Here is a 27,203-nt window from a genome sequence, read left to right as displayed (position 1 = left end):
AAAGTGCAAAAACGCTGCAAAATCGCAACAAAGCATTTTTGCAATGTATTTGGGGAATAAAAGTAACAAATCACACAAGTAATCTCTGCACCAAAAAAAGCGACAAAAAATGCAGCAAAAATGCAAAAAACAGTTTTTTTGAATGCAGCGTTTTTACTGCCAAGAGAGCAGGTTTTGGCTGCTGAAAGCAACGCTGCAAAAATGCAACATGTGAACATGAACTAAAAATGCTTTTAAAAATAGCAGCGTTAATAGTTTATTTTTATCAATTGACACAATATAAAGTGAATGAACAAAAGAGTATTCTAAATCAAATCAATACTCGGTGTGACCACTTATTGCCTTCAAAACAGCATCAATTCTTCTAGGTACACTCGTACAAAGTTACGTATTTTATAGGGTTAAAGCCAGGTGCATGAGTAACCAATTATACCAAACAAGTAATAATGATCATAATTTTCTTATGTAGGTTGAAACACAGTCACTAACTGAAATAGAAACAGCTGGTAGGAGCCTTAAAACTGGGTGAGGGACAGCCAAACTCTACTGCATAGGTGAGGTTGTAGAAGACGGTATCATATCGCAGATTATACACCATGGAAAGACTGAGCAGAGCAACAACACACAGGGTAGTTATATTCCCTCAGCAAGATCTCTTCCAGACAAAGATTTCAAAGCAGACTGGGGTTTCAGGATATGCTGTTCAAGCTCTTTTGAAGAAGCACCAACATTAAGGACTGTAGACACATTGGTCCCCCAATGAAACTTAGTGCCGCAGATAAAAAGATACACCATTCTTACATCGTGCTTACTTTCTTTCAAAATTGGAAGATGTCCCAACAGAGCCATCCAGGGCCGGTTTTAAACAAAGTGGGGCTCTGGGCAAAAGTTTAAAGTGGTGCCCCACATACTAACACATTGCACCATCACACAGAAACACTTTGGTTGTATTTACACGTGCTGAGTTCAGGCCGTTAAACGAGCGTGATCGACAATATTGAAGTCGTTCTGCTCTTGTTTCCCGGCCTCTTTACACCGGATGACAAACAATGATGGGGACAGAACAATCACTAATAGATCAATCTGTCCCCATATCATGTTATCAGCAGCATATCTGCAGTTTTCACGGGGTGATGTGCTGCTGAGAACAATGATTTTTTACCAGCATAAACAATTCAATCACTCAATGAATAGGCTGCATTTCGCTCATTTAGGATAATGCACCCCACAGCCCTATCATTCATATTCTCTGAAACAAGGCCAAGAAAGGAAAAATTCTGCCGGGGTATGTAAACTTTTGAGCACAACTGTATATTTATACTCTGTTAATTTAGAAAGGAGTAAATAACCCAACTATGGACCAGAATATAAAAAAAAAGGACAATCGAAGACATAACATATAAAGGGTGGGCGCCATTGTGGAGCAGGACTTGCATTAATCAGGCTGTGAATATTTTTCTAACTGTTACGCTATGTAATTTTGGATTTCACAAGCGGCAATACTGATAAATGATCCATCCCACAGTGCTGTATATTATCTAACTTCATTGGAGCATGATCACATTTTGCACAATTTAATGCGATATGTTTATATCTATATACTATTGATTAAGATATGATTTATTGACATACTAAGCACTAGGCACTTTATTGAATCATTCATGCATGATTTACCGACATATTTAGCATTAAGCATTAGTGATGAGCGAGCATGCTCGTTACTCGAGATTTTCGAGCATGGTCAGGTGCTCGCCGAGTATCTTCAGCGTGCTCAGGTGTTATGTTTTAGTCACTCAATGCTCATGATTTGCGACTGTTTGACAGCTTTAATACATATGAGGAATGCCTAAGAAACAGGCATTCCTCACATGTATTAAACCTGTCAAACAGTCGCAAATCATGAGCATTGAGTGACTAAAACATAACACCTGAGCACGCTGAAGATACTCGGCGAGCACCTGACCATGCTCGCCGAAAAGGTTAACAGAGCATACTCGCTCATCACTATTAATTTATTAAACACTTTATAGAATTGTTTTATGACGGAATCATGCATTCAGTATTGGCAATCGTATTATAGGTGATCATGTTATAATTAGGACTATAGTTTCTTCTTTTACATTCCTGCTGTGGTGCCCTCTTTCTCGCAGTTGATTTTATATCCCCTTGTTTTGTAAACCCGTGTTGTTACCTGTACTGATTAATGAATAAAATATTTCTACGTTATTAATTGGGCTTTTGTTTCGAAATTGCTTTTCTATTCTCTCTTTAACTAACTGCAGTGAACTTGCAAGTCGATTTTCGTGAACCTTCTCATCAGAAGACGCTCCTGTTTAGGTGTTATCCCATGCTGTGAAAAAAAGTATACCACATACCAGCTCAATGTATATTAAAAGGATACTTTTTACTCATGTTAAATCATTGGTGGCCTATGGATACATTCGCTGTATACATTAGAAGTGTATGTATAAACGGATCTTATCACATTTAGGTCAACATCACAGATTGGTGTGAACATAGTCTAAAACCCCCATTCACATTGGATTGATCGTTCAGCCGACCGCTATCTTGCCCGTCTCTCCCGTACACAGGAGTTCTGATTTAGCGAGCACTCTTGTATTGTCTATGCGAAACATCTCTGGCGTTGGCTCATGTGAGGAGAGCGAAAGGAACCATAATCCAAAATCGCACATCCCAGATCCTTAACTTCTCTGACAATCAATTGTCCTGATGGCCCCCATAATCATTACACCATAAGCAGAACACATTGTTATTGGCAGGTTTGGCTAATATTAGTCTAATGTGTATAGGGGGGAGAGATTAATTTGCTTACTTTGAAATATGCACACTTTTTAGTGATACATCTATGGACAATTTCCAAAATAAATGAATTATACAAGAAGTTGTAAAAATACTTATAATGGGAAAATTCATGTATTGTTTCTTAGCCAATTCAAACAGGAACTTCAAAGGTTATAGATAAGTCTTTAGGATTAAGAAAATAGGAGACGCTTGAAGATGAACTTTATTTTGTTGCTTTTAATTTTTCTCTAATGGGCCTCACTTCCTTTATCCTTTACTTTATTAATGCCTTCCAGACTTTAGAAGTAAAAAAAAATATATAGCCTCCTCTTTCTTTTTTTTCCCCCTGGTTTCTAAGAGAAAGGAAATCATTTTACAAAGTCTATTCTTTCCCTGATTAGTTAGGTGCCAAATCCTATCACAGATGGAAGTAGGACACTTACATTACCTTCATTGTTAGCTGCCTGACCTAAGATGACCAGCCATATAAAAAAAATAAAAGAAGAAACAAGACGTTATTGACTAAGAAAGGCTTTAGAGGAATTGGACAGAAATTAGTGGCAGGCAGAGGGACAACTGTATAGCAATGGGATGAAACAGAAAGGGAGAAGATACAGATGACATATTAGAAAAAACTTTTTTGACAGTGAGGGTGAACAATGAGTGGAGCAGGCGACCACGAGAGGTGGAGAGTTCTCCTTCAATGGAAGTCTTCAAACAGAGGCTGGACAGACATCTGTCTGAGATGGTTTAGTGACTCCTGCACCCAGCAGGGGGTTGAACAAGATGACCCTGGAGGTCCCCTCCAACTCTACCTTTAAAAAAAAAGAGCATACAAAAACTTTACAGTGCCTATTATACATTTTCGATCTCTCCATATTAGGACATATAACTTCACCAATACTCAACTGGTCCCAACTATATTCATAGAAATTGACACCTCAGCACCTGCATAATCAGGGGGTGAACACCTATTTTGGCCTTTTACTACCCACAATGTTCCATATCATTTTCACAGGTCCACACTTCCATCCATCAAAAACACAAGATCTCATCACAGCAGCTCGATACAGGAGCGCATCGCCATCTCTAAGAGTATAGGACGCGCCCCCAGGGCAGTGGGGTACTCGGTGTCCAGGCCTATGGATGCTGGGGGGGGGAATATGTCACAGTGGCTGGCCCGGTCCGTGGCCCAGGGCAGTCAACAAAAGGGGATAGTTTATATGGGATTTGTAGTTTGATCGTGATGCCACCTGTGGTTTCTGGTAATTTGTACCAGCGCTGCTGCAGACCTCTGAGGCAGTTGATAGGGCAGTCTTACCCAGTCTTACCTTACGGGTAACTTATGTACAATGTTTAGTCCCACTTACTGGCACCTAGTAGTGGGGTCCCTGCCGGGGGTACTCTTAATTCTTGCTGGCTGACCCAGCCGGTTCATCAGCCATGAACTGCAGGGGCATGTCCTCTTCCTCCTCGACTTTGCGGCTCAGTTCCTGCACCTCTGCTTGTAGAAACTCGGCATCCTCCGGGGACAGTTTAAGTATTTCTTCCTCCAGGGTGAGGGGGGCCTCTTGTCGCTGCATGCCAGAGGCGGAGGCATGGTCCTGAACTCCTTCCATGCTGGCTGCCGGGTGCGGTCTGTCTGGACTGGTTTAGACCACACCCCATCTCCATTCCTTCTCTCTTTCTCCCCTCCCTTTTCGGGGGCGGTTCCATGACAGCCTGCTGTCAGTCACTCCCAGGGACGTCCTCCCTGCCTTGATGGACACATCTATGCGGACAGTCACAGTTGCAAGGGGCGGGTTGTGCTTTTGGCACCATTCTGGGACCCGGCCCACGATGGGAGGTTCCATATTGTTGTCTTTGATCACGCACATAATGGCGCCCGTTCTTCTGGGGCGGGTGCCACATTCAATGTGGAAAAACAGTTCTTTAGGCACACAATACCCGCTGATAACGGGCTGGTCATGTATCCTGTTCGTGACGCCAGGGATGACGCGCCCCCAGGGCAGTGGGGCACTCGGCGTCCGGGCCTATGGATGCTGGGGGGGAATATGTCACAGCGGCTGGCCCAGTCCGTGGCCCAGGGCGGTCAACAAAAGGGGATAGTTTATATGGGATTTGGTAGTTTGATCGTGATGCCACCTGTGGTTTGTGGTAATTTGTACCAGCCCTGCTGCAGACCTCTGAGTCAGTTGATAGGGCAGCTAGCATGGAACAGCTCCCCACAGGTAGAGCGGGCCTCAGGGCAGTGTAGAATAGATTGTGGTTGGTGCTGTGACTTGTGGTGCAGGAGAGATGGCGCAGCGGAAATAACTGACAGAGGCAGGGCAGTGCAGTCATCCGAGTTTTACTCACAGTTCTTGTTCAAGGTTCTCAGGTACACTGTACGGGTGTCCGCCTCCGAATCGCACTGCATCCACCAGAACAGGGGTTCAGCTCTTCCTCAGATATGTCAGGAGCGCTTGACGGAACCCCGCTTTCTTTATGTTCCTAACTAGACCGACTTACCGCGCTGGGTCTTCTCCCTCCTGCCCTGCGCTTCCCACACACAGTCCCGATCGGGTGATTGAAGTCCCTCTGGGCAACCTGGAGTTCCCGGACCTACTTGACCCTCACGGTGACTAGGATGAGACTGTGGCGACTACACCATGGAAGTGCAGAAGCCTCCGGTTTTTCCAGCCGAGACCTGGAGTAACACGGCTTGTCCAGGGGCCGGTCCCCTTCTTGCGGCCTGATCCCTCTGACACCTGGCAAATTCGGGGCGTACGGGTGCCGTCCTGCACTCACCGTACCCCCTGGGATCCCTTCGGTAAAACGGAGCCTTTCTCCTCTGCTCCCCTCCTGGGCCTCTATCACTAGGCCCCACTTGTGGAGCAGAGCTCCTGAAGAGCCTCTGCTCCCCTCCTTACTTCTCACTCACTTCTCCACTGACTGCTCTGCCACCCTAAGATGGCTTCCCTTAATATACAGTACAGACCAAAAGTTTGGACACACCTTCTCATTTAAAGATTTTTCTGTATTTTCATGACTATGAAAATTGTACATTCACACTGAAGGCATCAAAACTATGAATTAACACATGTGGAATTATATACTTAACAAAAAAGTGTGAAACAACTGAAAATATGTCTTATATTCTAGGTTCTTCAAAGTAGACACCTTTGCTTTGATGACTGCTTTGCACACTCTTGGCATTCTCTTGATTTGCTTCAAGTGGTAGTCACCGGAAATGGTTTTCACTTCACAGGTGTGCCCTGTCAGGTTTAATAAGTGGGATTTCTTGCCTTATAAATGGGGTTGGGACCATCAGTTGTGTTGTGCAGAAGTCTAGTGAATACACAGCTGATAGTCCTGCTGAATAGACTGTTAGAATTTGTATTCTAGCAAGAAAAAAGCAGCTAAGTAAAGAAAAACGAGTGGCCATCATTACTTTAAGAAATGAAGGTCAGTCAGTCTGAAAAATTGGGAAAACTTTGAAAGTGTCCCCAAGTGCAGTTGCAAAAACCATCAAGCGCTACAAAGAAACTGGCTCACATGAGGACCGCTACAGGAAAGGAAGACCAAGAGTCACCTCTGCTTCTGAGGATAAGTTTATCCGAGTCTCCAGCCTCAGAAATCGTAGGTTAACAGCAGCTCAGATTAGAGACCAGGTCAATGCCACGCAGAGTTCTAGCAGCTGACACATCTCTTCAACAACTGTTAAGAGGAGACTTTGTACAGCAAGCCTTCATGGTAAAATAGCTGTTAGGAAACCACTGCTAAGGACAGGCAACAAGCAGAAGAGACTTGTTTGGGCTAAAGAACACAAGGAATGGACATTAGACCAGTGGAAATCTGTGCTTTGGTCTGATGAGTCCAAATTTGAGATCTTTGGTTCCAACCACTGTGTCTTTGTGCGACGCAGAAAAGGTGAACGGATGGACTCTACATGCCTGGTTCCCACCGTGAAGCATGGAGGAGGAGGTGTGATGGTGAGGGGGTGCTTTGCTGGTGACACTGTTGGGGATTTATTCAAAATTGAAGGCATACTGAACCAGCATGGCTACCACAGCATCTTGCAGCAGCATGCTATTCCATCCGGTTTGCCTTTAGTTGGACCATCATTTATTTTTCAACAGGACAATGACCCCAAACACACCTCCAGGCTGTGTAAGGGCTATTTGACCAAGAAGGAGAGTGATGGGGGGCTACGCCAGATGACCTGGCCTCCACAGTCACCAGACCTGAACCCAATCGAGATGGTTTGGGGTGAGCTGGACCGCAGAGTGAAGGCAAAAAGGCCAACAAGTGCTAAGCATCTCTGGGAACTCCTTCAAGATTGTTGGAAGACCATTTCTGGTGACTACCACTTGAAGCTCATCAAGAGTTTGCCAAGAGTGTGCAAAGCAGTCATCAAAGCAAAAGGTGGCTACTTTGAAGAACCTAAAATATAAGACATATTTTCAGTTGTTTCACACTTTTTTGTTAAATATATAATTCCACATGTGTTAATTCATAGTTTTGATGCCTTTAGTGTGAATGTACAATTTTCATAGTCATGAAAATACAGAAAAATCTTTAAATGAGAAGGTGTGTCCAAACTTTTGGTCTGTACTGTACCTCCCACAATGGTGCTCCCCTACTCTACATCCTCCACCCACACCCACTACTGGTTCCCCCTACCTTTGGTTCCCCCCACTCCAGCCAGGGACAGGGCTCAGCAGGAGCACAGTGCATCTTGCCCTTCCAGCCGGCCTGGAGCAGTGTAGTGTTGAATGTGGGTGTTGGGGTTCTGGGCTGCACTCCCTCCTTATAATAATAATAATAATAATAATAATAATAATAATAATAATAGTTTATTTTTATAGCGCCAACATATTCCGCAGCACTTTACAAATTTTAGGGGGGACTTATACAGACAATACAGAATAAGCATATCTCATATCGAACGGAGTGAGGGCCCTGCTCGCAAGCTTACAGTCTATGAGGAAGTGGGGGAGACACAAAAGGTAAAAAGTACATATATTGTATAATGCAGCCTTGATATACTGAATAGGATAAATAATAATACATGGACTGGTCGCCAGCCAGTATGTGTGCAGTCCTGACAGAGGCTTTTATGTGCATGGTTGGTTTGAACCCGAAGTTGAAGAAGATTTTAATATGGGGGAAAGCTGGGATGGACAGAGTGTGTTTAGGTGATACGCCAGTCTAAAGAAATGTGTTTTTAGGGTTCGCTTGAAACTGTGGGTATTGGGAATTAATCGAACTGTCCTGGGTAGTGCATTCCAGAGAATTGGCGCAGCACGCGAGAAATCTTGGAGACGGGAGTGGGAAGTTCGGATTATGGAGGATTTTAGTTTCAAGTCATTTGCAGAACGGAGGGCACGTGTAGGGTGGTAGACTGAGACAAGGGAGGAGATGTAGGGGGGTACTGAAGCATGGAGCGCTTTGTGGGTAAGCGTGATAAGTTTAAAACGAACTCTATATTGGATGGGCAACCAATGCAATGACTGGCACAGGGAAGAGGCATCTGAGTAGCGGTTGGCGAGGAATATGATCCTGGCTGCTGCGTTCAGGACGGATTGGAGAGGGGAGAGTTTAGTAAGAGGGAGACCGATTAGTAGAGCGTTGCAATAGTCAAGACGAGAATGAATAAGAGCGACAGTAAGAGTTTTTGCCGAGTCAAAGGTGAGAAAAGTCCTGATTCTTGAGATGTTTTTGAGGTGTAGATGACATGAACGAGTGAGTGATTTGATGTGAGGAGTGAAAGAAAGATCTGAATCAAAAATGACCCCAAGACAGCGGGCTTGTAGCTGGGGAGTAATGGTTGAGCCACAAACGGAGATGGCAATATCGGGCACAGGTAGATTAATGGAGGGAGGAAAGACGAGTAGTTCAGTTTTTGACAGATTCAGTTTTAGGTAGAGGGAGGACATAATGTTAGACACAGCAGAAAGACAATCACTGGTCTTTTGTAGTAATGCAGGGGTGATGTCCGGAGCAGAGGTGTATAATTGGGTGTCATCAGCATAGAGATGGTACTGAAAACCGAATCTACTGATTGTTTGTCCAATAGGAGCGGTGTATAAGGAGAAAAGAAGGGGGCCTAGGACTGATCCTTGAGGAACCCCGACAGTAAGAGGAAGTAGGGAGGAGAAGGAGCCGGCAAAAGACACAGAGAAGGAGCGGTCAGAGAGATAAGAGGAGAACCAGGAGAGAACCGTGTCCTTGAGGCCAATAGTGCGGAGCATAGTGAGGAGGAGCTGGTGATCCACAGTGTCAAATGCTGCAGAGAGATCCAGGAGAATCAGCAGGGAGTAGTGACCATTAGATTTAGCTGTTAGTAGATCATTAGAGACTTTAGTGAGGGCAGTTTCAGTAGAATGTAAAGAGCGGAAACCAGATTGTAAAGGGTCAAGAAGAGAGTTGTCTGAGAGATAGCGGATTAGACGGGAGTGGACCAGGCGTTCCAGGAGTTTAGAGATAAAGGGAAGATTGGAAACAGGTCTGTAGTTGGCCGTGCAGTTCTGGTCGAGGGATGGTTTTTTAAGTAATGGTTGTATGCTGGCGTGTTTAAAAGAAGAGGGAAAGATACCAGATGAGAGGGAAAGGTTGAAAATTTTAGTTAGGTGAGAGGTGACAGCTGGAGCAAGGGACTGAAGGAGATGTGAGGGAATAGGGTCGCTGGTGCAGGTGGTAGGGCGAGAAGATGCAAGGAGCCTGATCACTTCATCTTCCGTGACTGGTTCGAAGTCAGAAAATGAGCAAGATACAATGTGGCGGGGGGGAGCATGCATAACATTTGGGGATTGGGAGAAAATTTCCTGTCGGATATGGTCAATTTTTTCTTTGAAATAGTTAGCCAGATCGTCAGCGCTGAGGTCGGTGGTCGGGGCCTGTGCTGTTTGATTGAGGAGAGAATGAAACGTGTCAAAGAGTCGTTTAGGATTATTGGAAAGTGAGATGATGAGGTTGTTAAAGTAGGTTTGTTTGGAGAGGTGAAGGGCAGAGTTATATGTTTTCAGCATAAATTTATAGTGGAGGAAATCTTCGGGCAGATTTGATTTTCTCCACAGCCGTTCAGCGCACCTGGAGTACCTCTGGAGAAGACGTGTTTGAGGCGTGTGCCAGGGTTGTCGCCGTCTATGCCGAATTGTTCTTTGTGTAGGAGGTGCGGCTTCATCCAGGGCGCATAACATTATTTTGTTATAATGCTTCAATGCAGATTCGGGACATGAGAGGGAGGAGATTGGGGCCAATGATGATTGCAACCTTTTTATAAATTTCTGGGTGTTAATGGCGCGTAAATTTCTATAAGTGTGGACGGTGGGAGTGTCTTGAGTAGAGTCACAGTTCTTGACAGAGAATGAAAGAAGATTATGGTCAGAGAGTGGAAGGGGAGAGTTAGTAAAGTCATGTACTGAGCAAAGCCGGGAGAAGATCAGGTCCAATGTGTTCCCGTCCTCATGTGTAGGAGAATTAGCAAGCTGTGAAAGGCCGAAGGAGGAGGTTAATGATAAAAGATGCGTGGCAGATGGGGAAAGAGGATCGCCAATTGGGATGTTAAAGTCTCCCATGATTATCGTGGGGATGTCGCAGGATAGAAAATTTGTAAGCCAGGCAGCAAAGTGATCCAGGAATTGACGGGGGGGACCTGGCGGGCGATAGACAACCGCCACTCGCAGGGAGAAGGGCCGGTAGAGTCTGACTGTGTGGGCCTCAAAGGACGGGAAGATAAGGGAGGGTACAGGGGGGATAACCTGAAAAGTACATTTTGTTGAAAGAAGCAGACCAACACCTCCACCTGATCTGTTGTCAGGTCGCGGGGTATGAGAGAAATGTAGGCCACCATAGGAGAGAGCTGCAGCGGCGGTGGTGTCCGACTGCTGGATCCAGGTTTCAGTGAGAGCCAGAAGGTTGAGGGAATTAGAGAGGAAAAAGTCATGGATGTAAGAGAGTTTATTACAAGCTGAGCGTGCATTCCAAAGGGCACAGTTGAATGAGACAGAAGATATGCAGGGAATATTAATGAGATTAGCAGGGTTTCTGAATGTAACAGGGAAAGAGTTAGTGTTATTATTACTGGAGGGTCCTGGGTTGGGAGAAATATCACCTGCGACTAATAGAAGGAAGATACAGAGAGTGAGTAGATGATTGAGTGATTTGTGAGAGCGTTTCCTGCGTTGTATGGTGGGAATGAATGGATCTGCGTGGTATAACATTGTGAAGAGAGCATGACAACTGTACATAGGAGAAGAGAGGAGTGAGGGATTAATATGGATGAAGTGTGCCGCATTTGTGGGTGAACGGTGAATGTGGATGATTGTAGCAACCAGAGTATAAATGGCACAGATACAAATGGTGAATACTGTTTGCCAAAAAGATGACCTGGAAGCAAGTTTGTTGGTTTGTCTTGCATGTCTTACCTGTCTCCTGCCCTGTCCAACTGCCATTTTCTAACTGCCAGGGCACTTTGCTAAATTATGGCACTTCGATAAAGTATGCATAAATGCTATATGCATAAATGCCCCCGCATAAATGCCTCCCCTTAACTAAGTCTCAATATATAGGGACGTATCTGCTTAGATCTGCACAGATTTAACTCATTAACAATCAATCACTAGCTTAAAAGACAACAGGAGACCATAAAGTGCAGGGGAAAAAAAAAAAAAAACAGACTAGTAAACTCGGCATGGATCATAAACTCTTAAAGTAAGTGTGATGACCTTTAAGTATCATGGAATAAAAAAGCTAGAGGAGTGAAAAAATATATACCAGAAATTGATAGGCTGCAGAGCATTGCATGGAGATATAATGCAGTTTTCAGGACAGATCACACAAGCAGTGAAAAATATATACCTGTAAGAAGAGAAGAAAGATGGATATTAGCAATGCCATTTTCTAACTGCCAGGGCACTTTGCTAAATTATGGCACTTCGATAAAGTATGCATAAATGCTATATGCATAAATGCCCCCGCATAAATGCCTCCCCTTAACTAAGTCTCAATATATAGGGATGTATCTGCTTAGATCTGCACAGATTTAACTCATTAACAATCAATCACTAGCTTAAAAGACAACAGGAGACCATAAAGTGCAGGGGAAAAAAAAAAAAAAACAGACTAGTAAACTCGGCATGGATCATAAACTCTTAAAGTAAGTGTGATGACCTTTAAGTATCATGGAATAAAAAAGCTAGAGGAGTGAAAAAATATATACCAGAAATTGATAGGCTGCAGAGCATTGCATGGAGATATAATGCAGTTTTCAGGACAGATCACACAAGCAGTGAAAAATATATACCTGTAAGAAGAGAAGAAAGATGGATATTAGCAATGCCATTTTCTAACTGCCAGGGCACTTTGCTAAATTATGGCACTTCGATAAAGTATGCATAAATGCTATATGCATAAATGCCCCCGCATAAATGCCTCCCCTTAACTAAGTCTCAATATATAGGGACGTATCTGCTTAGATCTGCACAGATTTAACTCATTAACAATCAATCACTAGCTTAAAAGACAACAGGAGACCATAAAGTGCAGGGGAAAAAAAAAAAAAAACAGACTAGTAAACTCGGCATGGATCATAAACTCTTAAAGTAAGTGTGATGACCTTTAAGTATCATGGAATAAAAAAGCTAGAGGAGTGAAAAAATATATACCAGAAATTGATAGGCTGCAGAGCATTGCATGGAGATATAATGCAGTTTTCAGGACAGATCACACAAGCAGTGAAAAATATATACCTGTAAGAAGAGAAGAAAGATGGATATTAGCAATGCCATTTTCTAACTGCCAGGGCACTTTGCTAAATTATGGCACTTCGATAAAGTATGCATAAATGCTATATGCATAAATGCCCCCGCATAAATGCCTCCCCTTAACTAAGTCTCAATATATAGGGACGTATCTGCTTAGATCTGCACAGATTTAACTCATTAACAATCAATCACTAGCTTAAAAGACAACAGGAGACCATAAAGTGCAGGGGGAAAAAAAAAAAAAAAACAGACTAGTAAACTCGGCATGGATCATAAACTCTTAAAGTAAGTGTGATGACCTTTAAGTATCATGGAATAAAAAAGCTAGAGGAGTGAAAAAATATATACCAGAAATTGATAGGCTGCAGAGCATTGCATGGAGATATAATGCAGTTTTCAGGACAGATCACACAAGCAGTGAAAAATATATACCTGTAAGAAGAGAAGAAAGATGGATATTAGCAATGCCATTTTCTAACTGCCAGGGCACTTTGCTAAATTATGGCACTTCGATAAAGTATGCATAAATGCTATATGCATAAATGCCCCCGCATAAATGCCTCCCCTTAACTAAGTCTCAATATATAGGGACGTATCTGCTTAGATCTGCACAGATTTAACTCATTAACAATCAATCACTAGCTTAAAAGACAACAGGAGACCATAAAGTGCAGGGGAAAAAAAAAAAAAAACAGACTAGTAAACTCGGCATGGATCATAAACTCTTAAAGTAAGTGTGATGACCTTTAAGTATCATGGAATAAAAAAGCTAGAGGAGTGAAAAAATATATACCAGAAATTGATAGGCTGCAGAGCATTGCATGGAGATATAATGCAGTTTTCAGGACAGATCACACAAGCAGTGAAAAATATATACCTGTAAGAAGAGAAGAAAGATGGATATTAGCAATGCCATTTTCTAACTGCCAGGGCACTTTGCTAAATTATGGCACTTCGATAAAGTATGCATAAATGCTATATGCATAAATGCCCCCGCATAAATGCCTCCCCTTAACTAAGTCTCAATATATAGGGACGTATCTGCTTAGATCTGCACAGATTTAACTCATTAACAATCAATCACTAGCTTAAAAGACAACAGGAGACCATAAAGTGCAGGGGAAAAAAAAAAAAAAACAGACTAGTAAACTCGGCATGGATCATAAACTCTTAAAGTAAGTGTGATGACCTTTAAGTATCATGGAATAAAAAAGCTAGAGGAGTGAAAAAATATATACCAGAAATTGATAGGCTGCAGAGCATTGCATGGAGATATAATGCAGTTTTCAGGACAGATCACACAAGCAGTGAAAAATATATACCTGTAAGAAGAGAAGAAAGATGGATATTAGCAATGCCATTTTCTAACTGCCAGGGCACTTTGCTAAATTATGGCACTTCGATAAAGTATGCATAAATGCTATATGCATAAATGCCCCCGCATAAATGCCTCCCCTTAACTAAGTCTCAATATATAGGGACGTATCTGCTTAGATCTGCACAGATTTAACTCATTAACAATCAATCACTAGCTTAAAAGACAACAGGAGACCATAAAGTGCAGGGGAAAAAAAAAAAAAAACAGACTAGTAAACTCGGCATGGATCATAAACTCTTAAAGTAAGTGTGATGACCTTTAAGTATCATGGAATAAAAAAGCTAGAGGAGTGAAAAAATATATACCAGAAATTGATAGGCTGCAGAGCATTGCATGGAGATATAATGCAGTTTTCAGGACAGATCACACAAGCAGTGAAAAATATATACCAGAAATTGATAGGCTGCAGAGCATTGCATGGAGATATAATGCAGTTTTCAGGACAGATCACACAAGCAGTGAAAAATATATACCAGAAATTGATAGGCTGCAGAGCATTGCATGGAGATATAATGCAGTTTTCAGGACAGATCACACAAGCAGTGAAAAATATATACCAGAAATTGATAGGCTGCAGAGCATTGCATGGAGATATAATGCAGTTTTCAGGACAGATCACACAAGCAGTGAAAAATATATACCAGAAATTGATAGGCTGCAGAGCATTGCATGGAGATATAATGCAGTTTTCAGGACAGATCACACAAGCAGTGAAAAATATATACCAGAAATTGATAGGCTGCAGAGCATTGCATGGAGATATAATGCAGTTTTCAGGACAGATCACACAAGCAGTGAAAAATATATACCAGAAATTGATAGGCTGCAGAGCATTGCATGGAGATATAATGCAGTTTTCAGGACAGATCACACAAGCAGTGAAAAATATATACCAGAAATTGATAGGCTGCAGAGCATTGCATGGAGATATAATGCAGTTTTCAGGACAGATCACACAAGCAGTGAAAAATATATACCAGAAATTGATAGGCTGCAGAGCATTGCATGGAGATATAATGCAGTTTTCAGGACAGATCACACAAGCAGTGAAAAATATATACCTGTAAGAAGAGAAGAAAGATGGATATTAGCAATGCCATTTTCTAACTGCCAGGGCACTTTGCTAAATTATGGCACTTCGATAAAGTATGCATAAATGCTATATGCTATATGGGTGAGGTGCTGTACCTCTGTGGCGACTGAACCCTCAGGGGCGCCACACTCCCCCGTGGGTAAAACACAGCACGTCCGCTGGCTGGAACTGAGCAAAACACGATATTTTAGACATACAAACTTTTTAGAATGCATACGCTTAGAAAATCATTAAACAAAACATTTCTTCCCTTTATGGGAGGCACTTTTCTTTGAACATCGCAGGTTACCATCATTACAAACATTATAAAACATTTTCAGCCGACTACAGCGCGATCTGAAGCCAGGTGTCCATTCCTTTTTCAACCAGGTGCAAAAGTAGCAGCATGAGGGACCCGTCCGAAAACCATCAACGTAGGCCCTGGGCGTGGCTGCAGGGCTTAAGTAATCCTGGTGCTGGACCATGTCTTCGGCCATGCCAAACGGGTTTTTGTTCTGAGGTCTGGGGTTGCAAATATAAAACCAATAGAGAGCACTTTAAGAAGTGCAAACTATATACAAGGTCAGTTCTTGGCTGCTCACAGTCCTCAGCCTGAAGTCTGTATACCCTGACGGGTAATTATGCACACAAAAAGAAACAAATTTTCTGTTGGTACCCTTACGGGTAACTTATGTACAATGTTTAGTCCCACTTACTGGCACCTAGTAGTGGGGTCCCTGCCGGGGGTACTCTTAATTCTTGCTGGCTGACCCAGCCGGTTCATCAGCCATGAACTGCAGGGGCATGTCCTCTTCCTCCTCGACTTTGCGGCTCAGTTCCTGCACCTCTGCTTGTAGAAACTCGGCATCCTCCGGGGACAGTTTAAGTATTTCTTCCTCCAGGGTGAGGGGGGCCTCTTGTCGCTGCATGCCAGAGGCGGAGGCATGGTCCTGAACTCCTTCCATGCTGGCTGCCGGGTGCGGTCTGTCTGGACTGGTTTAGACCACACCCCATCTCCATTCCTTCTCTCTTTCTCCCCTCCCTTTTCGGGGGCGGTTCCATGGCAGCCTGCTGTCGGTCACTCCCAAGGACGTCCTCCCCGCCTTGACGGACACATCTATGCGGACAGTCACAGTTGCAAGGGGCGGGTTGTGCTTTTGGCACCATTCTGGGACCCGGCCCACGGTGGGAGGTTCCATATTGTTGTCTTTGATCACACACATAATGGCGCCCGTTCTTCTGGGGCGGGCGCCACATTCAATGTGGAAAAACAGTTCTTTAGGCACACAATACCCGCTGATAACGGGCTGGTCACGTATCCTGTTCGTGACGCCAGAGATGACGCGCCCCCAGGGCAGTGGGGTACTCGTTGTCCGGGCCTATGGATGCTGGGGGGGGAACATGTCACAGCGGCTGGCCCGGTCCGTGGCCCAGGGCGGTCAACAAAAGGGGATCGTTTATATGGGATTTCGTAGTTTGATCGTGATGCCACCTGTGGTTTCTGGTAATTTGTACCAGCGCTGCTGCAGACCTCTGAGTCAGTTGATAGGGCAGCTAGCATGGAACAGCTCCCCACAGGTGGAGCAGGCCTCAGGGCAGTATAGAATAGATGGTGGTTGGTGCTGTGACTTGTGGTGCAGGAGAGATGGCGCAGCGGAAATAACTGACAGAGGCAGGGCAGTGCAGTCATCCGAGTTTTACTCACAGTTCTTGTTCAAGGTTCTCAGGTACACTGTACAGGTGTCCGGCTCTGCGTCGCACTGCGTCCACCAGAACAGGGGTTCACCTCTTCCTCAGATATGTCAGGAGCGCTTGCCGAAACCTCCGGTTTTTCCAGCCGAGACCTGGAGTAATACGGCTGGGCCAGGGGCCGGTCCCCTTCTTGCGGCCTGATCCCTCTGACACCTGGCAGATTCGGGGCGTACGGGTGCTGTTCTGTATTCACCGTACCCCCTGGAATCCCTGCTGTAGAATGGAGCCTTTCTCCTCTGCTCCCCTCCTTACTTCTCACTCACTTCTCCACTGACTGCTCTGCCACCCTAAGATGGCTTCCCTTAATATACCTCCCACAATGGTGCTCCCCTACTCTACACCCACACCCACTACTGGTTCCCCCTACCTTTGGTTCCCTACACTCCAGCCAGGGACAGGGCTCAGCAGGAGCACAGTGCATCTTGCCCTTCCAGCCGGCCTGGAGCAGTGTAGTGTTGAATGCGGGTGTTGGGGTTCCAGGCAGCACTGCCTCCTTACCTGAGAGAAGGAGACACCACACTTCTGGGTGAGGTGCAGTACCTCTGTGGCGACTGAACCCTCAGGGGCGCCACATATATTCACATGGAGTTTCTTTTATGTGGATTTTAAAGCAGATCCACTTCACATTCCACATCAAACACCATTCAAAGATAATTAGAAGGAATTGGATTTAAAAGTGAACCTGTTTAAAAATCCACATAAAAAACCCTCCGTGTGAATCTAGCCCAAGATACCTCCACAAAGGCAGCACGGTGACTCAGTGGTTAGCACTGGAGCCTTACAGCACTGGGGTCCTGGGTTCAAATCCCACCAAGGACAACATCTGCAAGGATTTTGTATGTTCTCCCCGAGTTTGCGTGGGTTTACTCCTGGTTCTCCGGTTTCCTCCCACACTCCAAAGACAAACAGGTACTGATAGGGAATGTAGATTGTGAACCCCAATGGGGACAGTGCCCATAATGTCTGTAAAGTTCTGTGGAATTAATGGCGCTATATATTACAGTGCCCATAATGTCTGTAAAGTGCTGTGGAATTAATGGCGCTTTATAAGCGAGTAAAATAAATAAATATTCTGCAGCACAATCTTCATACTGAGCTTATCAGCCATTAAGACAAACTCAAGATTTAGCTAAGCCTGCTCACTGGTACAAGGTCGCTCATTCCAGTTTTTTCCCTGGTTCCACCCAACCCTGGAGCTCAAAGCCACCGTAATCTGGATCTTGCTGGGTCATCAGAATCTTACTGCATCTTTTTTCCATTACTACCAGCATACAGTAATTCAAAATGATGACCATAATATTACTGTCTAAAAGACAATACAAAGGCCAATATTAGCAATAATAGCACTATACAAAGCCCAAATAATACTGCCACCATGACTACTACAATTACCACTATATAGTGACTGAAAAATCTCATTTTACTATTGCTAAATAAAAACACTGCACAAAGACCAATATTACCACTATAGAGTGACCATACAGTAGTAGATACCAGTTCTACACAGGAGATCTACAGACCATGTAAATGAAAATAGTAAAGTTGAATGCAAAGACTCCCATTTGACATATTTTCTAATTGTAGCAGTTCTTATTTTCTGTCTTTTCAGGCTGGCCCAGACCACCATAAAATCTTCTACTGGCCAAAATTTGTTTGGGAATTTGCTTTTCAGGCATCTTTTGATCCTTGTTTTTCTAGGATCCTCCCTTCTTTTTTCGTACCTACACAAACTCCCCATCCTGCTGTAGTCTATGCATATTGCTGCTGAATTTACCTCTACTATTGCACCTGCTGTGCTGAGCAGTGCCCACAATAACTGCACTCCAGATATAATTACATTTATAATTATTCCCCAAAATAGTGCGATACAGACTACACCCCTGAAAACAATAGTGCCAGATAGTTGTCACCTTCCAAAATAACAATGTCAAACAGATTAGTCACCAATTCATCAAAGCTTTTACACCACAATACTGATGTAAAAACCTTTGAAAATTTGAATTTTTTTACAACACAAAGCTGTGCAAAAATGTTGCTTCTTTTTGAATTTTCATGCCGTTTTGCACAGTTCCAACAAAATAGGGGGAGCTTGAATGGTGTGGCAACCTCTGCTTGTCAAATTCATGATGAGCAGTTGCATTCCTTATGCCACAAATCTCACTCCATTCCCTGACTGGAGTAAGGTTTGTGGTGAATTGCACACAGAGGTTCATTCATTAAAGGGAATCTGTAAGTAGAATCAACCCTCCTTAGCCGTTTTTATGGGTAAGAGGGTAATAGGATGCTGAATAAAATGATACCTTGATATCTGCGATCCGAAGTCTTATTCCAGAGAAATCCATGTTTTTCTTAATACGTAAATGAGCTGTTAAGGTCTATGGGCCGGACAGATCTCCCTGAGAATCTGCCTCCAGAGCTTATTGTAAATGATAGGGGGCATTACCAGTGTGAGACATGTAACTAACACAGCACATTAGAACTGAACTTTGTTTCATAAGGGCTTTCACACTGTGTTTTCTCCTACGTTCAAAATGGAATTCGGGCATATGCGCTGACAGGGCCATTGACTATAATGATGCAGACGGAGTCACTGTGTACTCTGACATACATCATTTTGGCCGACTATGCCTATTAGAGGAGGAAAGCGAGCTAATAAACACATTAGCAGCTGCAGCTCTCACAGCTCTGCTGTATTGAAACCCTGCCTGCCTGTAAAATGGAAGCTGAAGCTGAGAGGAACCTGCAAATGTGTCAGGTATAATCACACACAGCTCTGCAGTGAGATCAGGAGAGGAGAGAGCAGCCATTACACATCACACTGGTAACGCTCCCTTCACGTAAAATAATCTCTGGAGGGATAGACTCATACAAATTGGTGTCCTACCCACAGCCCTGAACAGCTCAATTACATACAAGAAAAATGTGGATGTCTCTGGAATAAGACTTTCATTTGCAGATATCTATGTATCATTTTATTCAGCTTCCCATGTTATACATTGCATGCCCATGTAGATGGCTTAGATCCTAATGACAGATTCCTTTTAAGACACATGTGTCTCACACCCCACCCTGTGTCATTTTGGTTTCGAGTGAGCAGGGCCGTCACTTCCAACTTGCACCTACGGTACAGGGGACAGTTGGAATTAGGACTTCAGGTTGGGAGGGCCCGGCTGGGCGTGGGAGGCTCAACGAGACTTGGTTGATTACATCCAGAAGAGTCTTGTGGCCTAGCGGGAAAACCGGTGACCCCCGCTAGGGCCATATTTATATCAATCCTGACTGTTTCTGCCTCGTGATCTCTGTGCATTGCATTCCGGCACCTGTGTTACAATTCCACATAGAAAAATACCCCCTTTGCACCCTTTAGGCAGTAATTATGTCCCCTTTGTGCACCACAAACTAATAATTACCACCTTGGTGCCCTTCAGAAAGTAATAATGCTCCTAAGAACATGTACAGTGGGTACGGAAAGTATTCAGACCCCTTTAAATTTTTCACTCTTTGTTTCATTGCAGCCATTTGGTGAATTCTAAAAAGTTAATTTTTTTCTCATTAAAGTACACTCTGCACCCCATCTTGACTGAAAAAAACAGAAATGTAGAAATTTTTGCAAATTTATTAAAAAAGAAAAACTGAAATATCACATGGTCATAAGTATTCAGACCCTTTGCTCAGTATTGAGTAGAAGCTCCATTTTGAGTTAGCACAGCCATGAGTCTTCTTGGATGCAACAAGTTTTTCACACATGGATTTGGGGATCCTCTGACATTCTTGGCCGCATTCATGTTTCCTTCAATTGCAACCAGTCGTCCTGTCCCTGCATCTGAAAAACACCCCCATAGCATGATGCTGCCACCACCATGTTTCACTGTTGGGATTGTATTGGGTAGATGATGAGCAGTGCCTGGTTTTCTCCATACATACCGCTTAGAATTATCACCAAAAAGTTCTATTTTTTCTCATCAGACCAGAGAATCTTATTTCTCATAGTCTGGGAGTCCTTCATGTGTTTTTGAGCAAACTCTATGCAGGCTTTCATATGTCTTGTACTGAGGAGAGGCTTCCGTCGGGCCACTCTGCCATAAAGGCCTGACTAGTGGAGGGCTGCAGTGATAGTTGACTTTGTGGAACTTTCTCCCATCTCCCTACTGCATCTCTGGAGCTTAGTCACAGTGATCTTGGGGTTCTTCTTTACCTCTTTCACCAAGGCTCTTCTCCCACGATTGCTCAGTTTGGCTGGACGGCCAGGTCTAGGAAGACTTCTGGTGGTCCCAACCTTCTTTCATTTATGGATTATGGAGGCCACTGTGCTCTTAGGAACCTTGAGTAATGCAGAAATTCTTTTGTAACCTTGGCCAGATCTGTGCCTTGCCACAGTTCTGTCTCTGAGCTCCTTGGGCAGTTCCTTTGAGCTCATGATTCTCATTTGGTCTGACCTGCACTGTGAGCTGTGAGGTCTTAAATAGACAGGTGTGTGCCTTTCCAAATCAAGTCCTATCAGTTTAATTAAACACTTAACAATTAAAGGAAATGGACAGCATGTGACTTAAATATGAGTGTCTGAGCAAAGGTTCTGAATACTTATGACCATGTGATATTTCAGTTTTTCTTTTTTAATAAATTTGAAAAAATTTCTACATTTCTGTTTTTTTTAGTCAAGATGGGGTGCAGAGTGTACTTTAATGAGAAAAAAAATGAACTTTTTTGAATTTACCAAATGGCTGCAATTGTTGTGATCTGCAAACAAGTACTAAGGAAAGAAGGGGAAAGCTTTCCCTACAGTAAGACTAAGCTGAATCCCTACGATGTAGCGGGCTGCCTGTTCCTAGCGAACAGACCCGCCTTAGTCCTAGGCTAGTCTGAACGAAGACCTATAGAATAAAGGGAAGGGGTCCCTAAAAGAACTAAGGACTGGGACAAAAATGGGACACCTCCTGAACAGAGAAAGTTGTTGCAAAACACAAAAGATAAACTGACAAAGAGGTACTAGAGGTCCCTAAAGGACCAAGCGAACTGAGAGATAGGCACAGAAGCACCTGGCTAGCAAAACAGTCAAACAACACTGAAGTCCAGCACAGCCAAAAAGGCGGAGCTGGAATATAAAGGCAGATGGTCACGTGACCGCAAAACACAAGATGGAAAAAATAAACAGGAGGGTTCTAACAGCAATGAAACAAAGAGTGAGAAATTTAAAGGGGTCTGAATACTTTCCGTACATACTGTATATAGTTGAGAGTGATGCTGGCCCAGGGATCTGGGGCACTGGACAAGCGGCAGTCAAGGGTGTACATACCATGAAAGCATATTTTGTGTCATCCCCTTTTTGGCTTTGTGTCAAAGGGGGTGTTCATCATTAGAGATGAGCGAACATGTTTAGAAAACATTCGGTTTTTTCAAGTTCGGCACGAACATTGCACATTCGGAATTGCGATCGGACCCATTAGCGTTTTTACTGAAAATCGTTCCAATTCGGCAAAAGTGTGGGAAATGATCACATTTCCACTACTGTATTTAGTATGACTTTGGCTAGGATAGTGGTGGTGTAAGAAGAGTGGGAGGGACGTGTTTGATGAGGGGAGGAGGTAGGGAGAGGTCAGAGTAGCGGCGCGCTGTTAATCTTAATTTTTTTTTTCTTAATTTTATGTGTGCAGATTCTGGCAAGCCAATCAGGGCACAAGAACCATCCACAACATCCAGACACAAGGGCTTGTGCCATTGGCTGCTGAAGTCACATGTCCGTCTCCATATAAAGAGCAGACATGTTGTTTTAGTGCCATTTTGTCAGTGTACCAGTGCAAAGAGGATGCTCCTGACCCTGCTCCTGGATACTGACAGATTGAGATAGTTAGCTAGGCGGTTGCTTCTAAGTCAGATACTTTAGATAGATAGGATCCTGTGTGGCTGTGAAATCGACCTTCTAGCAGATCAATCGTTTTTATAATTAGTGTGGTCCAGACAAAGACAGCAGGCCACATTTCAGCATAGAACTCTGTTGTGTACTGCTGATATTGTGTTCCATGCACGAGTACACCTTTGAAACTCAAATTTTTTGTGTTCCTACCGTGCTGCATAAGGCAGGCCACCTCTGAGCTTGTAATTCTTTTGCCCTGAGATTCAGCTGTATCCAGGGCTCCACAGTAAAAAAATCTAATTTCATCTGTTACAACGGTGATACATAAAGCACGCCACATCTCAGCATGCAATTTTTTTGCGGTGAGATTTAGCTGTATACAGGGCTCGAACACAGTAAAAAAATCTAATTTTTTCTGTTACTACCGTGATACATACAGCAGGCCACATCTCAGCTTGTAATTTTTTGGCGCACATATTCTGCTGTATACAGGCCTCGTCCACAGTAAAAAAAAATCTAATTTCTTCTGTTATTACCATGATACACACAGCAGGCCACATCTCAGCGTGTAATTATTTTGCGCTGAGATTCTGCAGTATCCAGGGCTCCTCAGTATAAAATCTCATTTTTGGTTGCTAGTAGTGTGATCCACCAGCACTATCTGAGCAAATAAATACTGATTGGTAATTTAATGACAGATAACTCATAGGTCTGGGCATAGGTTTGTTAAACAGCTGGTTAAAAAAGGGGAAGGGTACATCCAACATGAGTAGGAAAAAGCGAGGTCGTGGTGGAAGGGGGAATAGGCTTGGTGTTCAAGGTGGGGTAGGTGGTAATGTTAGTGAAAGCTCTACCAAACCAACATCGTCACGTCCTATCCAAAGACAACTGACAACTTTTGTTACTTGGTGGGCTACTCCACTCACTTTCTTTGGCAGCCGCATAGTGGTACGCCTTGTAGATGAGGGTCAGAAAGAGCATGCGCTCCAGTGGATGGCAAGCGCTGCATCAAGTAGCCTCTCCTCCTCTTCCTCCACCTCAACATCACACACAGTACAGTCCTCAGAGGTGGCACCCCAATTACCCTTGTTTTCCCTCACGTCACAACTCTCCAACCGATCACAGATGGGCGAGTCTGCAGAACTGTTCACACATTCTATGCCATGGGCATCAGAGTTCTGCTCCAAATATTCACAGACTCAAGAGGAGGAAAGCATCTGTACCAATGCCCAAAATTTTTTTATGTTGGATCTGGGGCAGGATGAAGTAGAGTCCAAGCAGAATCCTGACCCTCATCACGAGACGTTAACCCCCGTTGGGGGAGTTGATCCTGATGAGACTCAGATACCTGAGGCGCACGCGGACTGTACTGTGCTGTCAGGGCAGCAAAATGAGGAGGGTGACTTTCAGGGCGAGGAGTGGGAGAACAGAGAGTATGACGATGAGGTTGTAGATCCCACTTGGTGTAAACCCAGAGGCACGCAACTGAGTAGCTCATCTGATGGATGGAGAAGGAGGAAGACGAGGAGGTTACATTTCGCCCTACCGCACAGACACGGAGTGATGCCACCACTCCAAGCACTGTATCCTCAAGCTGGGGTCAGCAGCAGTCGCGGGTCTGCAGCTCGCAGGGGTGGCAAGGGTTGCCTAGCCTGGGCCTTTTTTGAGACCGCAAAGAATGACCCAACTCACGTTATCTGCCAAGTTTGCCAAAAAAGACTCAGTAGAGGGTAAAATTGCAATAATTTGACTACTACATGCATGAACCATCACATGCGCACTCAACATGCATTAGTCTGGCAATCTCACTGTGATAAAATGCGGACCTCAACAACCATCGGCCGCTCGATCAACGACATCTGCTGCTTCTTCCTCCTCCGTCACCTTGCCAAGTGTTCTCAAACAGGTCTCCGGCCACAGAACCTCCACTTGTTTACCCGCTCCAGTCAGGATGAGTGAGAGCCTGTCAGCTGTAACGTAAGTGGACATGCCTGCTGTTTTTGCTTCACTGAGCACACCACATCTTTCTCAATCCATCGTAACATCTGCGCCTGCACCTCACTCACTGACCAGCAGTTTGTTGTGTTCACCCTATTCCAACCCTCTCTCAGCACAGCAGCCAGACATCGGTCCCTGAGTTGTGGTAACATAAAAGATTGTTTCATCCTACACATGACAATGACAAAGCTAAGAGGTTGAACTCCACCATCTCCAATCTGTTGGTCACAGAAATGCTGCCTTTCCGCCTGGTGGATACAGACAGTTTCCAAAAGCTGATGGCCATTGCAGTCCCACAGTACCAGTTGCCCAGTCGTCATTACTTCTGTAAGAAAACTGTGCCTGCTCCAGACCAGCATGTCGCAGACAACATCACCCATTCCTTGACAAAATCTATGTCTGCCAGGGTGTATTTAACCGCAGACACCTGGATGAGTAAGCATAGCCAGGGATGTTACATCTCACTGACTTGTCACTAGGTGACTCTGGTGGCTGTGAGGGCAGGCGGGGAAGGGGCTGCTCCACAAGTCTTGGAATCCTTAAGGCTTGTGGGACAAACCTCAATATCTAACACTTACTCCACTGCTCCTGCCTCCTCCTCCTCCTCTAGGGCCTCCACCTGTGCCCTCAACCTCTGCCTTAATTAGACACACGTTCCAACAGTGCAGAGCGAATCCCCACCACCTCCATACTGCACAGTCAGGGCTCACTGCAATCAGGCAGTCTTAAAATCAATATGTCTTGGAGATCGCAGTCACACAGGTCAAGAGTTGTGGACAGCTATGAAACAAGCATCAGTGTTACTCCACCAACACACCATGGGTTTGGAATGCATGGAAGAGCCCGACACATGAGCGCCTTCTTGCTTCAACATGATCCCCGTATAGTTATGATTCGAAATAGTGTTGACTACTAGGTTGCCACACTGCTAGATTCACGTTACAAGAGTCAATTTTGCCAGATGCTTCCCGCCCTGGAAAAGGACCCGCACATTCTGGAGTATCGAAGCACGCTTTTAGACAACCTTAAGAGAGGTTTTCCCAAGACAGCAGTGAGGCACACAGTGTGCATCGCAGCTCTTGACTTCCAACCCCAGGAATGTCAATTCGTCAACGTAAAAACATTAGCAGCAGCGTAAGTGGCAGAAGCAATTTCTGTAAGTCCTTTCACACATTTTTTAGACCAGCTTATGCACCAGCACAACAGAATACAAGTCTGACACAAGGTGAGGAGAGGATGGTGCAGGAGTATCTTGAGCTCAATATCAATACCATCAGGGAGGGCTTGGACCCTTTAACATTTTGGTCTTCAAAAATGGAAGAGCGGCCTGAGCTTGCCTATTACGCTTTGGAGGTTTTATCATGCCCAGTAGCCAGCGTTCTCTCAGAATGTGTCTTCAGCACTGCTGGTGGTGTCCTGACGGATAAGTGCAGTCGGCTGTCCCCTGAAAGTGTAACTGTAACACAGGTACTTTAGATGCAGCGACACAGAAACAAAGAGCAGCCAACACAGGGTTAATAAACAGGGGAAGTTTATAATAACAGGGTCAATCTCCACGCAGGGAATAACAGGGGAAAATATGGGGGAAAAACAAGGGAAGTGGCAGGTAAAAGTCTTTAACTGACAGCTCACAGTTTAACTAGATATAGCAGAGTCAAACCGGTTGTAATCGACAGTTTTTACATTTAGCTGACAGTTTTCCTCCACAAGGCAGTTGCCAGCTGAGGCCGGTGTTGATTTCTTCAGGCTTCCCTGCCCAAACAATGCTCCATCTTCTGGCGGCAGCGGGCGGTCTCCGGTTTTACCCGCTGAGCCCCTAGTCCGTAACACAGCACCTCATGTGCCCGACCCTGCGTCTCTTCTCTAGTCCGCTTGACTCCTCCGGTCCACTGCACTCGGCTCTTGCTCCCAGTCCTGGAGCCAGGAGCCTGGACCCTCTCACACTGCTCTGCTGAGCAGGACCCAGCTCCGCTTTCCCGCGCAAACGTCCTTGTCTCTTCCTCTCTCTACCCACGCCACCAGTCTCTTGGTCACCTGACCTTCCAGCTGTCACTCTGGACACGCCCCTAGCTTCCCTGTCACCTGACTCCTTTGCTTGCAGTCTGTCTTCCCCCTGCAACCAGAGGCATGGCCCCGGCAGTTCCGAATCCCTTGCTCTGAAAGTACTTACACCCCGGTCTACCCCTTAACACTCCCGCTCTCCTTTAACTCGCCATTCCACGGACGAGAGTTCCTTCATCAAACGTTCACATTCTTGGACTTCCCGGTACTATATGAATTGATCTTGTTCGTAACGGTGAGGAGGCACTCCTGTTGTTGTCCGTTCTGACCAGCGTAACTCAGTCTGACCAATGGGGGGTGCAGGGTCACTGGGATTTCCAATCTCCGCCTGCCCGGTGGCTTCAACCGAGGTTGTTCCCTCTCCGCCTGCACTGGGGACTGCTGGTAATCAAGTGCTGGGGCTTGGAGATAGAATCAGCAACTCTTCTTCGTCCACATCGTGGCTTGGGGCAACTGTGACAGGACCCTCTCTAGAACAACTGTGACAGGACCCTCTCTAGAAGCAGCCCCACTCTGGTAGGGGCTCCTTCAGCCCCCTCG

The sequence above is a fragment of the Phyllobates terribilis genome, unplaced genomic scaffold, assembly GCF_046119375.1.
Source record: "Phyllobates terribilis strain yellow unplaced genomic scaffold, ASM4611937v1 Scaffold_10__3_contigs__length_209671492, whole genome shotgun sequence".
NCBI classification, from domain to species: Eukaryota; Metazoa; Chordata; class Amphibia; order Anura; family Dendrobatidae; genus Phyllobates; species Phyllobates terribilis.
The sequence above is the reverse complement of the archived record's forward strand: the minus strand, read 5'-3'. Positions refer to the sequence as shown.